Source organism: Lipophrys pholis, assembly GCF_963383615.2.
Source record: "Lipophrys pholis genome assembly, chromosome: 19".
NCBI classification, from domain to species: domain Eukaryota; kingdom Metazoa; phylum Chordata; class Actinopteri; order Blenniiformes; family Blenniidae; genus Lipophrys; species Lipophrys pholis.
Genome location: NC_137647.1, coordinates 8721128 through 8738611, shown reverse-complemented (window position 1 = coordinate 8738611; position 17484 = coordinate 8721128).

The window sequence follows — 17484 nt, the reverse complement described above, 5'->3', positions numbered from 1 at the left end:
AGTACACTGATTTGTGCTTCGTCTTCTGCAAGGATGCTCCCTTATCACAGCTTCCTCATGTAGCAGCAGGGACAAACACAGGTGTGTGTGTGTGTGTGTGTGTGTGTGTGTGTGTGTGTGTGTGTGTGTGTGTGTGTGTGTGTGTGTGTGTGTGTGTGTGTGTGTGTGTGTGTGTGTGTGTGTGTGTGTGTGTGTGTGTGTGTGTGTGTGTGTGTGTGTGTGTGTGTGTGTGTGTGTGTGTGTGTGCATGATATGGAGTCATAGAAACAACACTCCTGCTCGCATGTATAGAACATTTATAATCTCATGGGTCGTTGTTTAGAAAGAATAAACAAATCCCCTTCACAGCCACGTACAGAAGGACGACTTCAATTCTCGAGGAGTGGGAGTTACATGTAAAGATCAATACTGCCGTCTGTATGAATCTGCCTCATAAAGGAACGAGAAGAAAATGGAGTGACTCTGCAAAGGAATAATAAGCAACCGGTGATTCTGGCAACCACTTCCTTCCGAGGCGGCATGAAAAACAAACACTTGATTAATGCAAATGTGAGAAATCGTGCTTGGTTTTCTGAAAATCCCGAAATGTTATCAGCCTTTGCACAAACACCAAATATCAGACTTTGGCTTTGTTCTTCCTGGTAGACTGCGGGAAGTTCCCATTCTGACTCACAACTCCCTTTATGAAACACTAAATATTAGTTTTGCTCGGGAATTAAACAAAGAAAATATAACTGGTTTGTGGGTTTTTCAATTGTCAGTTTCTAAATTAAACAAACTGGCACTTGGCTGAAACCTTATTCACGTATATAATGAACAGACAGACAGACCGTGGTATGAGTCTCCACAAAAAACTAACCTCACAAGCAAACACATAAAATCCGAAATAAAATCAGCTATTTATTAAAGATACAATTTTTCAGAGTATAGGTCAATAAGATGCTCTTTGCTCCTTTTCGGTTTCAGACTCCCCTGGGAACCCTCGGAAAGGTTGGAGGTCAGGGCTTCAGACAGGCCAGCCCAGACATGACCCTTAAAATTACAACCTTCACTTCAGCCAATCAATAACAAATTTGGATACTCACCAGTCTTTGGCCACTTCCAAAGGCAAAACACAGTCCTAAAATTTATAATATCGGTTTGCTGTAATTCTAAGAGTTGACAAGATTTATGGAACAAAAGACATTTTTGTCTCTTTAATGGCTTGAGTGTCACTTGGAAAACAATTTTCTTCAAATAAACAGAAAGCCTGGTAACCATCTAACATCCAGTTTGTAGTTTCAGGTGTTTCTGACTACTGATATTTGATTTCATGGCATACTGCACGGCAGAGTCGTAAGAGGACGAAGCCCTGGGGGGGGGGGGGGGGGGTTATCTATAAACTGTAGATCAATAACCATTACGATTTTAATTTTGTTGCATTTTGTGCATGCGTGTGTCTGTGTGGCAAAGGGCACGATGCGGATAGAAAGGCAGGTGGGGGACGGAGAAAGAATATTTAGATCATTTTTCCTCCCAGATAATACACACACGCACGCACACACACACATACACACACACACACACCCATACAGTTGTATTAATTTTCACTTCTGCACAACCTTTCATTGTGGTGATAAATGAAAGGCTGAGGTCTTGCTATTAAATCAGCGCTCTCTCAGGTGATTGAATAAGAGTTCCTACTCCCTAGATTGATATCACGCCTCTTCGGTTGGCAGGAGAAAAAAAACATGCTGCCTGGACTTGAAGACACCAATCCTTCAACAGTGTTGTTCTTCAATAGAAACAGGGGATGGGAATAAAATGAAGGAAGAAACAATCCCACATATTTAAAGAGGGGGGGGGGGTATTGGGAGTCAATGGTCTTGCTCAGGGACCCAGGACAGAACAGTGGTGACACGTCAGCTGAGATTCAAACCTGTCAACTCCCAATCCCAAATCCGCTCCTCTAACCTACTGACCACCTTTGCCCTAAACTGTATTTTCTGATTTGACTGTTTTAACATTTTCAGTGTAACGTCAGTGCCAGGTCAATCTTTCACCACATCGACAGTTTTGTATTCAGTTTTTCTGATCCATCGACAGTTTGATCCAAAACACCAGCATGCCAAGATGGAAAAAAAAAAAAAGCTTCCAAAACTTTTAATCACATCGAGTGAAATTCTTCACTTCTGCTAATGAATTTGCAGCAGAATCCATGATCCCAGCACTCTCCCGAGCCCCTCATGTAAAGAGGTCTGGGTGGGCAGTGAGTTAACTGCCATTTCATTCGACACGACAATGGAGGCTGCCTGTTAAAAAGAGCCGTTTCCTTGACAACACACATAAAACACCAGTGTAGCTTTTTTTTTTTTTTTGAAGACTTTAATCCACGCTTTGTCTGACAGCTAACAAGAGTTTGATGGTTTCTGTCTTCAAGAATTGTCATGAGTGCGACGATGCGGAATGTGTGGAAAACACCCAGCAGTCGCAGGCCTGAAACTCGATATCGGCTGCGGTTTGGTGTCGGCGCTGCCTCTAGACAGGAAGCAATCAAGGTGAGTTTTACTTCATCTCTCACTCTCTGTTTCTCTTTGGCGTTCTTGTCCTTGATCAAACATTAACTCCACGGGAAGCGATAGACACACACAGAGCCCACCTGTTCTCTACAACACACACACACACACACACACACACACACACACAGCTGTGTTTGTGTGAGCTTGTTATGATGCTGAACTCCTGCTTGCCTCTGCAATCAAGGCAGCGAGAGCAGCAAACTGTATCACGACAGAGCACACAAAGACAAAGCAGACTCGGAGGAGTCCATCCACTAATCAAAAGAAAAGACCAATCTCGCAATCACATTGCCCACTGCCTCCCGTGGGAGTGAATCTGTGCCCGGCTTCATCCAGACACAGAGCAGGGGGACGGAGAGGAGGATTACAGCCCGGTGACCTATTCTTCTCCCTGCAGCAGCCAGCCAGCCGGCCGAGATGAGCTCTATTCACCATTCCTATCTCGTAGCGGCAGCCCCACAGGCTCATCCATCTCCATTTCCCGCTGCCTGTCGTCGTGTCTCCAGCACCAGCTCAGCCTTAATCAATCTAATTACCAACCACAGAATAGACCCCAGACCCTTCTAGCTGTCCACCCATGTCTGCTAAACCTTGCAGAGCCTGCTCTTTGCTGTTTGCTGTCGACTTGCCAGCTTCCTGGTGGAGCTTGATTAAAAGGTACTTGATTTGACGGTTTGCAGTAAAACAAAGAAAGTGGGCGGACATGTCAGTTTAGTAAGTGGATTTGATCACATTCATGTGTTTTTATAACTCCATCATCAACACATTTATATTGGAGCAATTATGCAAAATTTATATACATATATATATATAAAAAAATGATTACTTTCCATTTGGAGGCAAACACTTCACAAATTCTTGATCCAAACCGCTGTTTGTAGATATCTCTTACATAGATTAAGTAAATCACTTTTTTCATATACATGGCCCCGTGAGTCTTAAATAAACACCATATGACGTGTTTATAGCTTCGCTGAATGCTTAATATAGACATATATTCACGGAATGTCAGGAAAAGCTAATATTAAGCTTCTCCGCACATTTCTCTTCAAATTCATTAAATATACATCAGCCTTCAATTACCGCATGTGAATTCAAACAAGAACGTTGGACAAATATTGCTGTTAATTTGAAATACTTAGCACTTGTTATCAATACGTCGCAAGAAAGTGAAAATGAGCTCGCATTCGCTCGCCTACAACTCACTGATTTGTACCATGGAATCCAATCACATTCCTACCAGGTCTTTATATCACAAAGCGTGGCCGAGTGAGGAGGGAAAATTAGTCTGATATTTCTCCCTCTCCCTCTTTGACAATGGCAAGCTAATTAAAATCCTGGCATTTCATATTCATGACTAATTAGCTAAACGAGATGGCAGCTCCAGAGTGGGCTGCACTTAATTAAGCCGGAGAATTTGAGTTACACCTTGGTTGCAGAGGTGTACGTCTGTATGTACATTGAGTGTGCGTGTGCGTGCTCATCTTGTCTTCTGCCCTGGCATTTTCCAAGAAGCTGACCCCTCCCTGTCTCTTCAGAGGCAGAGGGTAAAGGTTACTTTTCCCTGTATATACTGTAAAAGCGTACACCATCCATGTTGTGCCATAGTGTCTGCAGCTCTACGTGATTCACGGCTAATTATCGAGGTGCGATCGTACAGTAACTATTATACACGTCAGCTGAGGAAATATAATGGTACTAACTGAAACTTTTCTCACATTGAGTTCTTATTGGTGTAAAAAGTGCCATAATAAAGGAAAAAAAAAGATTTTATATGAAGCAGCAAACACTGAGAATGTATCTGTTTTTATGTATCATTATTAATTAGTGTGACAGAGAAATTGTATTCATTGATTTTAATAATAGCGCATCATACATTAGTGTTGTTTCCAGACTGATTTGAAAAAAAAAAATTTAAATTCGAGGTAATTAAAGAAGACATAAGACAGCACACAATTCTCAAATACTTTTCCAGTATGTTTTGCTGCTTTTTACTTTTGTTGATCTGGAGAATTGTTATGGAGTTGAATATCAGCTTTCACATTGGCAATAAGCTGTTGTTTCCAATAAGAATCAGCTTTTCTATTATTTTAGTGAACCGTTTGCAAGACAAGGAGAGCCTCATGTGTTATGTACTAACTCATGCTTCTGACAGCAACATGAAAAATGCTTGGCTGTAAACGACACTACTGGTGAAGAATCGTGTGAAGAATTAACAGCATCAAATGCTGATTAGTCGAAGTTTCTGTCTGTATTAATTTCCAGGATAATTTCCATCCATCCATCAGGTATTTTAGCATCATATAGTAGGTATGTAATGTATTTATATTTAAAGCTATTTGGACTCCATTGCTCTCTTCTCTTGAATCACAGCCTTCTTGATGCAGCAAAACACACCTGCATCCAACTTCCACTAGGGGAGACCCTTGACCCTTATTGACAAATCAGTCCCGTCTCCTCCATCAGAATGATTGTAGCTCATAATGAACCACAGGTTCTCTAAGCCTAAACTACATATAACTATTGCATTAAACAAACTATATTATGTGATAGATAGAGATCTTCAGAGTTTGCTGCTCTTAAAACCTTTTCTGTTTTCTGTGCATTTAACAGACAAAAAGAAGAGTGGAGTTTTAATCAAACTTTTTGCCATGGAATTTAAAAAAAAAAAAAATTTCTTGAAGCTCAGGAGATGAAACACTTCGATTTATCTTCTTTCAGTTTGTTGGGCCATTTTACAATTACAACACAGGAGTCTGTACGTTAAGGTTTTACTGATGCTGTGTTTAAATGTTTATATATGTGTACCCCTGTGGCACAATCCAATAAAGTTTCTATTGCCTTTTATTAACTCAAGTGTAAGTGCTTGGCAGAAGTTCTCCTCCGGTCTGTGATGCAGGAGCAGAGAGAATAAAGTACTGATAGATAAGAAGGAAAAAGAAAGTACGTAAAAACTTTCTGTTCAAGAGCCATCTCAATCAGAAAATCCTCTCTCATTCTTTACAAGATTCACAAATCCTGGATAAATCCACATAAAGACAGGAGTGCAATGCAAACCCCTCTCTGCATGTAGAAAGATTTGTAGCCATCAAAGCTCTTTGAGCCCGACTACTTTCTTGAGGTCCTGTTGGACAGATGCTGAAAAGCACCTAAGTTTAAAAAAAAAAACTGGAAAGTGAAGTGAGACAGAACTAAAAGCGGCCCCACATTGTGAAAAAGTCATAAAAATCAACTTGTGATTGTGCATCGATTGAAAAAATACAACGTGTAGAATAAATAAATTATATTGAATTACAAAACATTGTTTTCTTTAAACCTCTACTTATAAACAAAATAACTACAAATAGAGTTTGGTGGACATAATTACATGTGAATTAGATTCTACAAACACGAGGAACCTGTGGAAGTGTAGTGACTGGGCAGATTGCTTTTCCCTTCAGTCTGATCATATTTCTCTCTGTTTTTTGTTTCTTTGTGAGATTTTTATGGACGCAGCAGAGTCTCAAGATTGTCGTCCCTCCGTCCATCCATCTACACCGAAGCCCTGGTTAAATCTGTGCACAGGAGAGTTCGGATGCTAAATGCATGTTCCAAACATCATGGAGCATTTGGTATTCCCACTATCCACAACATCCTTCTTCACTATCTACAACACAACTTTGTTATTTATTCAGCATTTGCACAGCATCACTCCTGCATGCAATCGAACCTGGAGTTGCTTTAAAGTAAAACCTCCTCAAATTGATCGGCCTCTCCTTATCTTCGTTTCAAACATGTATGTGCAGAAAATAACAGCTTCAATAATGAAATGTATAAACCCATATATGAATGGAAGAAATGCAAGAATGAATTATGATCGACTGTAATTACCTGGTATTTTTGGCCATGAACAGGGCAAAGGGAACTAAACAGCACTACTTAGACATGAACAATGACATATTCTTGCTATTTCTCAGTTTGATAAGGCTAAAATCCTCAAAACGATTAAGAATATTTTTTTCATTTACCAAAAGAAAAAAAGCTGTATGAAAAATGAATTAAATGAAAAATAAGAATTAAAGCAACAAACAGAATAATACTGGAAACGTTCATGCCATCAGATTTCAAACAGCCAAATATGATCACAGAATCTAAACTAATTAAAAGTAAAAGGGTGAAGTCAGCAATTTAGCAGCACATCAGTTTTAAGGGATTAGAAATTAAGGGTGCATGTTTTACTAGTTTCCAATGCTAAGCTAAGCTAACCAGCTGCTGGGCATGATGTACTGTGGTGAAGAGATGGCACAGACGCGAGAGCAGCATCATTCTTCTCATCTCGCTTCAGGCGGAGAGGCTGAATAATTGTGTCATGGAAATGTTAATTCATTTCTTCAAAATTTGCTGCAGAAAAAAGCAAGTGCAATGCAGGAAACAATTAAATTCACATTAACCTTTTCACAACCGTGTTTCTTCCTCGCATGCCTCCAGGGTTTGATTATCTGACAGTCCTTGAATGCAACGCTCCTGGTCTGATGCTGACGAGAGTTTCTTTTCCTCAAAATGATGAAATATCATCTGAGTTATGAGTATGAGTATGGTCTCATTAAAAAAGGAGGAGGAATTCTCGGCTTTCGTCTGAACTCGCACACAATGAACTGAGCGTATGCATTGATGCATTATTTAGTTTGTGTGACCTTCATCATGCCCTCTCAGCATTAAAACTCTTCAACGCCATAATTACAGTTGAAAGTGGGGCGATTCAGTGTGTGGGTGTTTTCAGAAGCAGCGTGCTTTTAGTTGAAGGGAATGGCATGTAGGTTTCCATTCACGCACAAAACGATGCGAGGCCTCTTGCTGCCGTTGTTTGCGTCACAGCATCACTGCAATAATCTCTGTAATGTTGAAAGCATGATGCAGTCTCCTCTTCTCTCTCTTTGAACTCAGCTGGTCCACTTAGTGAAAGAAACTTTCCAGGGGTCCCCTGTAATGAATGGACCCTGTGTTGTAGAGCTGTAAATAGTCGAAATTATAAAACCACAAACTTCCTTAATGAAACTGTCTCATTTGGAGGTTTAAAGGGATTACAGGGACAGTGGCGTTTCCCCCCCCCCCCCCCCCCCCTTCTCCATGTTGTCTATGTCATTAGTGCGGCTGTAAAAGCCTCACTGAGAAGAAAACAGGCAAACAAGGTTGTGTTTTCAGCTTCGATTGAGGCGATGAAAAGGAAGTGGATGTTTACAGGCGCTTGCAGCGTTGAGGTGAGGCGGAAAACCCCTCACATATTAACACAGAATTTGGATTTTGGGCTAAATATACAAAACGCAGTTACATAGACCGGAACAGACACACACACGCGCGCGCACGCGCACACACACACACACACACACACACACACACACACACACACACACACACACACACACACACACACACACACACACACACACACACACACACACACACACACACACACACACACACACACACACACTTGTGGGCTCTACACACTAGGTTCTGCTGTGTATAGCGAAGTTTAAGAAAACATGACACAGTTAGAAATAAGAACATTTTTATTCTTAAAAAAAAAAGCTAAATGTACAGGCTCTAAATTCAGGTGGGTCCACGTGTTTTTTGTCCCACATATTACATAATTCATCACATGTTTACATGTTACTAACATGGGCTCAAAATACAAATTGCAAGTGACTTTAATTTAAAGGAAATTAGCAAAGGTGGGAAGTAATTAAGTATTTGCACTTTGTTACTGGACCTTAGGAGATTTTCTTTCAGGTATCTGTACTCCACAAGAGCAACTCTACAAGAGTACCACAGAGATAACCATTTAAATGTCAAAAGTTAATTAGTTTCTGACTCAAAAATATAATACAGGTTGAACTGTGGTCCATTTTATTGCTAATGGTTAAGCCACAAATAGGCGTGTGCATGCATATGTTCTATGACTATTACTTTCACTCCTTCAGTACTTTCATTTACTTAAATTGATACTTTTACTGAAGAGTTTTTGACTTCAACGTTTGCAAAGAATGTGAGTATTATTGCATCTATTCACATGTGTTGAACTTGGATTTTCCCATCTGCAGTGGTAAACAGGTTTTTTTGTATTTAGTGTCTGTTCTCCACTTCTGCATTCTTAAAGTGCTTTTCACTGTGAGTCACATTCACACATTCACACGCCCATTGCAGTGTCGACCGATGCAAAGAGCTCGACCTCGCCTTGAGAGCAACTCAAACTTCACTCATTTCCCCATTTTTGACAGAAGGAGAATACCTTGACTGTATTTTGGACCATTTCGTTATGAATGTGAAGGTTGTAAGTCAACTGTGATAATAAACAAGGTAATCATGTAAGATGATATTTTACTTCTATTTTGAGCTTTGTGCATCATTGACTCAACTTTCTACCAACCAGGAAAACCAGCTGGTAGAAATATGTCCACCTATAATCTCATCTGCACAGGTCTGCGTGGCTGCCACACTCGGTCACAACATGGTTTAATATTTTATTGTTCTTAAATAAGCCTGGACTTCAGTATTCCCCGGGCTTGGAGACATTTCTTCTGCTTGATATTTAAACCTTTAATTAAAATGAGTAATAAAGTAAATGAGTAATGACATATTAGTATATCCCCTTCAAACAAATATAGACAGACGAGAAGCTTATCCGGAGACACTCCAAGGGAGGAAATAATCAAAAATATGATTTTTAATCAAGTAATAAGGCTAATTTTAGTGTAATTAGGTTTCAAGATATAGAGGAGACTGCTGGCAGCAGTTGGTAGCCAGAAAGGACATCATTCCTTCCTGTGTATAAAATAAAAAAACTTTAATGATACATCTGCCCACAGTTTAAAAAGCACACTATAAAATTGTGCAGTGACAGCAACACCAAGTCCAGAAGTCTGGATGAATTTTTCATCTGCACATGTGTTTCTGTCACTTTTATAGACAGAGCTGGACACAGATGCTCTCTCTTTATTGTGAGAAGGACATCCATCCTTCTTCTATCCTGCTTTATCTAGCTCAGGGTCATGGGACACACCTGGTCGGGTCACCAGTCCATCACAAGACAAACAATTTGGAATCATCAGGTAGCCGTAGAACCCGTAAAGGTAGAACATGCAAATTCCACATGACTCGTAAGTCCAATGTCTGCATAATATTCAGTATCTTTCTGTCACTCTGTATATGCCAGCTTTCTACCCACCACAGAGGAATAAATCTCAAAACCACCAGGCCTAACAATACTGAGCGTATCAGACGTGAGACAGGAGCAAAGGAGGTGCTGTGCAGATATGGATGGAGGGCGGAGTATCAGTGGAGCAGCGCAGAGTGAATTTACTGAGGGACTTTGTGCCAACATTTCTCCTCTAATAAAAACCACGTTCTTCCTCTGCCTCGTACTGCAAGATTACGGAAGCCTGCTTTATTGGTTCATATCCGACCGGCTGCTGCAGCCACAGGGGCCTTTGTGTGTGTGTGTGTGTGTGTGTGGTTACGGTCAGCACTCACACAATATTAAACCCTCACAATATCGAACCTTTCAGACAAAGAGAAGGGAAGCAAGTTGATGGAGAGGAAGAAAAAAGGGCCCAGAGGACACATGTACACAATAGAAGGAGTTTAGTTTTTCAGTTTCATATTAAAGCATCTTTGACATAAATCGGATCCAAGAGGTGAAGCTGGCTTAGCTTGAGGTTTGACCCGTCTGCTTTGATATCCCCCCGTGGCTTCCTGGTGTACGATTCGCTTAATGAGGATCGTATGTGAAGGGGATTTATCATGCCAATCACACTGACGGTTATGAGTGACAACCAACGGGGAAATAAAAGGCAATTAAGAGTGCACACACACATACACGCACTCGGAAACACCTACCTGCGGCGTGCTGTTGGAGATGAGCTCGTCTCTGCAGACGCCCGCTGGCAGTTCCATAACCTGAGTGACAAAGACATGGACACCACAGTCAAGCAAGATAAGATGTGTAAAAAACTCAGGGGCAGAACCTGGGTTGTTCCCAGTTTCGGGGTCAGCGGTTTGGAAATTAGATGAGGGAGTTTCTCTACTCAGTGTTTCCCACTTTATGACTTTTTAAATCTCCAGGAAGGCCACAAAAAATAACATAGACAAGGACAGATGGCTTCTTTCAAAAGAATGTGTTATTACTCCTGAAGCAGGAGTAGATAATTGTGTTTCTGCTTCCACAAAACTTTGTTGAAGGTAAAGATTTCACGAAGTCAAGAGAGTATGTGGTAAAAGTTTGTTCTCTAACGGTTAGACTAATCTTAATTCAAGGGTTAGTCAACAGGGAAATTATTGAAGAACATCCTCAATATTCACAGAGTGGAACATTGATATCTGGTTCAAATGAGGCTGAACCAATCCTCACAATATTTTCCACAGTTTTCCACACCTGCTTCAGACCAGTTGTGTTAAATATTGTGTCAAGGTGAGACGAACTTTGGTCGCCACGTTTGTTTGTTCCATTTTCATATCGAACAATACAAAAATAAAAACAAAAACAAAAGCTGACCATGCTTGAAAAGGAGCAGGAGGAAGTATAAGCCCGTTAAATCCTACCTCGTCTCCAGCATCCGGTGATTTTGTTTTTTTGTTCCCCAATACTCACCAACTTAAATAACCACCCAAAACGTTTGTGTCGCTGTTTGAGCGGCTTCATGCTTGGACACCGGCTCATCAGTCTTTGCCACAGTTTCATTCATTTTCATAAAAATGGTCCTTATAGTGATAAGGACTATTTTTCTTGAGATTTTTCAGGTTTGGAAAGATTTTTTACCAAATGTACTGTTTTTCCAAATTCAGTCAATTTCTAAAGTTAATTTGCATCATTTAGCTCCAGCCCACTTGTTTTTATAATTTTATTTTATTTTGACTCAATATAGCCTCTGCACGCACATGATGGGCTAATTTTGCAATCACTCCTACCATTCCTGCATTCTTCTTTTTACACGGACATCCACTTTCTCCAATTATCTGCAGCAGGAGGGGTTATTTCAGGGTAATTAAGGTATTTGTGCCACTGTATGTGTGGTCCATTCACGTATCCGCATCACCCAGTGTGCAACCATGAGGAAAATTAATTTCTAATTACGTGACCCTCCTCTCAAACCTGCTTCTTCCCATTAGCCTGTGTATTGTGACAGCTTCTAACGTTGATATGTACACACTCTCTCTCCACCTCACTCCATGTATCAACACGCTTTCTGCTCAGGAACACATTTTGTATGCCCTTAATCCCCATTTCTATTCACATGGCTGCAAAACTAGCTTTAAAAAAGCTCTTCTCCAGACAGGTGGCTGGTTTTTATTCATCCCGTCTGCGATGGAATTTGCAGGCTGTCATGAGGTTCCAGCAGGGGACTCAAACACCAATCTGACAAGCGTGTTTTCCTTCCTACACCAGCACATTTAGGATTTTCCCCCGGTGCGTGCACGCTGATTGGATCGTCTGATGTGCAGTCAGTCCTGCATGCAGATGAAACAGGCTGCACAACAGATGAGCTCATAAAAGCCAAACTAAGACTTTACTTTCCCCATTGACTCCTCTAAACTTCTTTATACCAGCAACGTCAAAAAATATGTGTTTGGTCGAATAATCAGGGTGTCATTCGAAGTGATGTTTGTTTGTCTTTTTCAGTTGGATGGCAGTCTGGACTTCAGCGTGGTTGGAATTAGCATTGATCTAAGTGGTTCCATTGCAGCTCTGGCTGTATGTTTCAGGTCATTGTCCTTCTGGAAAGTGACCCTCCACCACGGTCTTAAGTCTTTTGCAGACTCTAACCATAACCCTCTCCACTGCTTCTCTGATCAAAGCTCTCCTTGCCTTTCCTGACAGTTTAGCTGAAAGGCCTTGTCTTGGTAGTTTTTTTTTTTTTTTTTTTTTTTTTTATCTCAACGCTGCAAAAGTCTCCACAACTTTATCTCTGACCTGTCTGGTGTGTTATTTGGTCGTCATGATGCCGTTTGTTCATGAATGTTCTCTAATGAACGTCTGAGGCCTACATAGAACAGCTGATTTTATACTTTCGATTAGATTGCACAGGGGTGGAGTGTATTAACTAATGATGGAACTTATGAAGGCCCTTGTTTTATGGATTTTATTCAGTGGATCAGAGAGAAGGAGTATGAATACTTTTTTTGTATTGTCTGGTCGATCACATAAAATCCCAATAAAATATACTTACATTTGTGGTTGTAATTTAATAAACTGTGGAAAGGTACAAGGGGCATGAATACTTTTGCAAACCACTGTAAGTAAAACACATTTGGGAGCAAATATGGTTAAGCTGGTCTTAGAAGTGATTTTACTTCCATTTTAACCACTGTTGTTAGTCCCACAGAGGCTGTGGTCTGTCACCGCCATAATTCACTGCAGTGGGCCCTTGAGTCAGCACCTGAATAGTCCCCAAGTGCTGCTTTTACAAGGGTCGACTGTAGAGGACAAATTTAACTGTACCACTGCATCCACATAAAAAAGGAGAAAAGTTATTCAAAGCCAAAGTTTGGATGTAGTAGTGGAGTAGCTCTGAAACAGACAATGAATGCACTATCATATATGTAAGGCTCATCTGTACTGGAAAAAATATACTTTTATCAGAAAATAATAAAACGAGTGGCCCAAGTGTGGTGCAATGCAGTGATGGGGGATCTTGAAGAATGAGTCAAATCAGGACACAATTATAGGACATATCTTGTCTCACTTCACTGCCCGGTCTTTGTCTTCTGTTAACAGATCGGAAATTCCCCGAGAAGACACACACCTCCACACTCCCTCCTCCTACCTCTCGATTTGTTTGTCCCACCCAATCCCGGTTAAGGTGCTCCTCTGTCATCTCCCACTGCTTTCCTCCCTCATCTCTCCACATCCATCTTCTCTCACACTCTGTTCATCTCAAACTTACTTCCATCCATCACTGCTGATAGTTGGCTCTTGGCAGCGAGCCACAGCACTCCCCTTGGGGAGGACAAGTCACCCATCCACCCATCCTCCACCTTCATCTTTTCTCTCGACACATTTGAAGAGCCTTTTGTTGGGTCACCGCGACTCCAAACTAAGTCGGCTCGCGTCAGCAAACCACGTTTTGCTGCCTGCAATTGGGTTTCCGTGTGATGTCCTGATGATAAGTTTCACTTTGATTAGAAAAGAAAAATAACTTTACCAGCCAAACATGAAACAGAAGCACTTAAATTGGCTCACTTGTGCAGTTTCCTCCAGGTACAAAGTGTCGATAATCTGCTTAGTCGACAGCAGCTGAAGGGAGGAAGGGCACATTTCAAAAAGCATTGCAGAGAGACATACATCACATGAGCATGCATAGTTACAATGACACAAACAGGCACAGACACACATGCTTGCTCGCATTCATTTCCATAACATAAACGCTGAGATACATCAGTGACTATTCTAATTACTTACAGTAATTAGCCACAGGCAGGAGCAACCAAACGACACCCTCGTCTCCCTCTCACCTGCTCTGTCTGAATCTTTTTTTTTTTCCTCTCTCTGTCTCACGTGCTTGCTACCAGTGGCTATGTCGACCAACGTTGTGTATCGAGTGCCACTATTTTTGATGTCATGGCCACAGTCACAGCCGTCGTTGGATCGTGAAGTGTTTTCCCACAAGAAATTGACCCCTTGAACCTTGTACATAACCCATTTTAAAATTCCTCCCTCTTGAATTCACCCCCCAACAATGCCCTCTTTGTTTTCCAAGTCGTCGCCTGCACCAGCCATATTGTGAATTTTCTCCTTTCAGATCCGCAGCACATCTATCCAAGCAAACCTGTTTCCTCCCTCTCGGTTCTGTCTGCTAATTGAATTTGCAGCTGACTTTTAATTAACAGCAGAGCTGATTTGCATAAAGTCAGATCATTTGCATATGGCGGCAGACCCTCCCCCCCCCACCCGCCCATATCTGAGCGCCTGGCATGGAGCCAAGTGCAAGGGCGGAAGCAGACATTGGCGAGGGAGAGCGAGAGAGAGAGAGAGAGGAATAAGGGAGGAAGGGATGGATGGAGGAGGATAAGGTGAGGCGTCTAGATAACAAAGGAGAAACAGCAGATGGGGGAGAAGGAAGAGACAAATGGGGGCAAACAGCAACAACTCACGCCAGGAGACTGTGAGCGTATGCATGGAAATTCACAGTTGCGCATGCAGAGACACACAAACATGATCACCCACATGCCATCACATTTTTTTTTTTTCCACAAACATGGCCACAGATTGTGCGATCAAGCCACCTAATTAATAAATCAAAGGTAAAAGAAAATAAAAAAAACTCAACTTACAAACAGGTGCTAATTGGTGGCACATTGGCTCAATGCAGAGGAAGTGCAAAGCAAATGGATGTACAAAATACTACAGGAGAACTCGATGCCTTTTTTAAATGTTAATCTCCGTATTCAGTATTAAGTATCTGACAGTGGCGGTTCTCTTACTAATACACTGATGCATTGCTGGGGCGATCTTTTGCATATTAATGCATTCAAGCATTAACCAGCATGAGCATTCGTCAAAATGCTTCCTGTCCAGAGGGCTCGTTCTGATCTGATAGGTGCCATCCATCACACTGTGCCAAGTCTGTCCAGTGGACATGCCCGTATGTATAAATGCCCGCCCTACGATGCTTACTGGAGTCCGTTGGCTTAAAATATTGTGAGATGTTGTATGACGTGCCTGCATATGCACTGCAATCTGGAAAATCTGTTATGTTGTCCCTGAGCGTTAAAGCAGCTGCCATGACGCAATCTGGAGTTTGTACATGTGCTGGTATGCTTTGTGTTTACACTCAAGGTAACTTCAAGTCGACACATCGTCACAATCTGTGTCACATAAGCGTCCAACCTACAAGTCGGCATGCATGCAGTCCGTAAAAACAAAACCCCATCATCCTCTCCTTCGAGGTGCCATCTTCATTAGTATCCATAAAGCATGCAGCTCATTAAGGAATGTCATTAAAACGGGCGGCGGAGCGCTGGGTGGGTGCCAAGAAGACGACTGCTGGGCGACACGCGGGGAGGGGACGAGCCACGGCCCGGCGCGAGTGAAGATGCAGCTGGTTCACTCCCAGTGTGTTCCCGGGGGACACGGCAGCAGTAAAAGCGAAAAGAGACGAGGGTTCGAGCTTGCTATGGTGCCGAGGTGGTGGGTGTCGCTGGCGGGCGCTATCGTGGAAGACGGGGCACGGCAGACGCCATTTTGGAGAGCAATGCAGGGAGTCACCATTTTGGATCGCTCTGCGTGGAGTAAATGGGAATGATCAAAATTATACAAACTAAATAGTCAAATTACAGAAGACATTTGAACCAAATGGAGGTTTGGACACTGTGAGAGGGCAGATCCATCACTGGAGCAGATGAACGATGACAACTGAGGCACTGATGCGCTTTTGTCTTCTTTCAGATGTTTCTCAAATATAACAAGGTTCCCTTCCTGAAGAACCTTTAGTGGGTTTTTCAAACCTGGCTCTCCAACTTCTTACGAGTGGATATTTCATTACTGTAGTTTGAGCTTTTTGTGTTTCAATTATTGATGAAATATTTACAATCATTTCCTTCCAAGCAAGCAGGAGAAGCCACAGAAGCCATTAAAAGTGCCAAAGTTTAAAGAACTCAATTTCTCCAACCACCTGACAAGTGTAAATCAAAACAAAGCTCACTATTAAGCTCAGTATTTTCTAATGCCTCTTGAAACAGAAGAAAAGCTTTCTGCGTGGGGAGTTTTTAAGACTGTTTGCAGCCAACAACATATTTCACTTAATGCATGGAGAGGGAAGCCTTGATACACAGGCGGGGTTCAACTGATGATTCCTCGTAGGGGAAAGTTCATGTTTAGACTGATGGTGTGGCGCCACACGTGAATCATTCTGTACTTTCTGGAATTGTTGGTATAAAAAAAAATTAAAAAATTACAACCAAAACTTTTCTTTTTTTTTGAAGTGAGCAGGTAAAAGCCACTTTAAACTAAAACGAATATACAAGGCAAAGGTTGATTAACCACCAATGAAAACAGATTTGAATTCAAATCGCTCACATGTTCAACTCGTGTCACTAACTTCATTCTCCTGTACACAAGGTATTTATGAATCCAATCCTTCTCTAAAACATTAAATTCAAGACACCCAATGATTCATTGCTTGCGAACATTCGTGATGCTAAAACGTGTGACAGGTTAACAATGGGATGACGCATGTCCATCGGAGATGCGAAATTTGCAAGCGATTTGAACCTATTGAACAGCTCCTTCACACAGACGACCTGAGTCATAGTTGTTTTTCTTTGCTCCGCGTCACTCACACACGCTTCTCCTTCGCTCCGACAGAAAGCAGCACAGCAGAGTACACATGCAGCGCTTGTAATGTGTTGATGTGCTTTACATTCATTTGATCAGATGTTGGTCTGATCTCAGTTTTTTTGTGAGAGCCGCTCAGGTGTTCACACCTGACAGATCACGAGTCTATTTCAGGGTACAAATCAGAATTACTAGTTGATTGTATTCATTTCTATGGTTTTATGTATTTTCATTACTTATTACTATGCAATAATGTTAGATTGCTCTTAATTCTTAAACATTCCCTTGTAGCCCTCTAAGTTTTTCCATTGTGCAAGTTTTTATTTATTTATTTATTTTTTAGATGAATGGTCAATAAATCTAATTAGTTTAATTTACACTTGGTAAATCCAAAATAGTGAACTCGCTGTCAAAGCAGGCAGATATGTGGGATCTTTACGATCAGTGCTTTTCAGAAGTTAAAGTCTAGCCCACATATGCCAAATGAAGGTGCAATACAATCAATATTTCAGAATAACTGAAACTCAAACATCCCAGTGATGGAATTTATACATATACAGACGTGGGTTTGAAATTTGAAAGATTCATTCAGATGTTACTTCTGTCATTCCTCTCAGT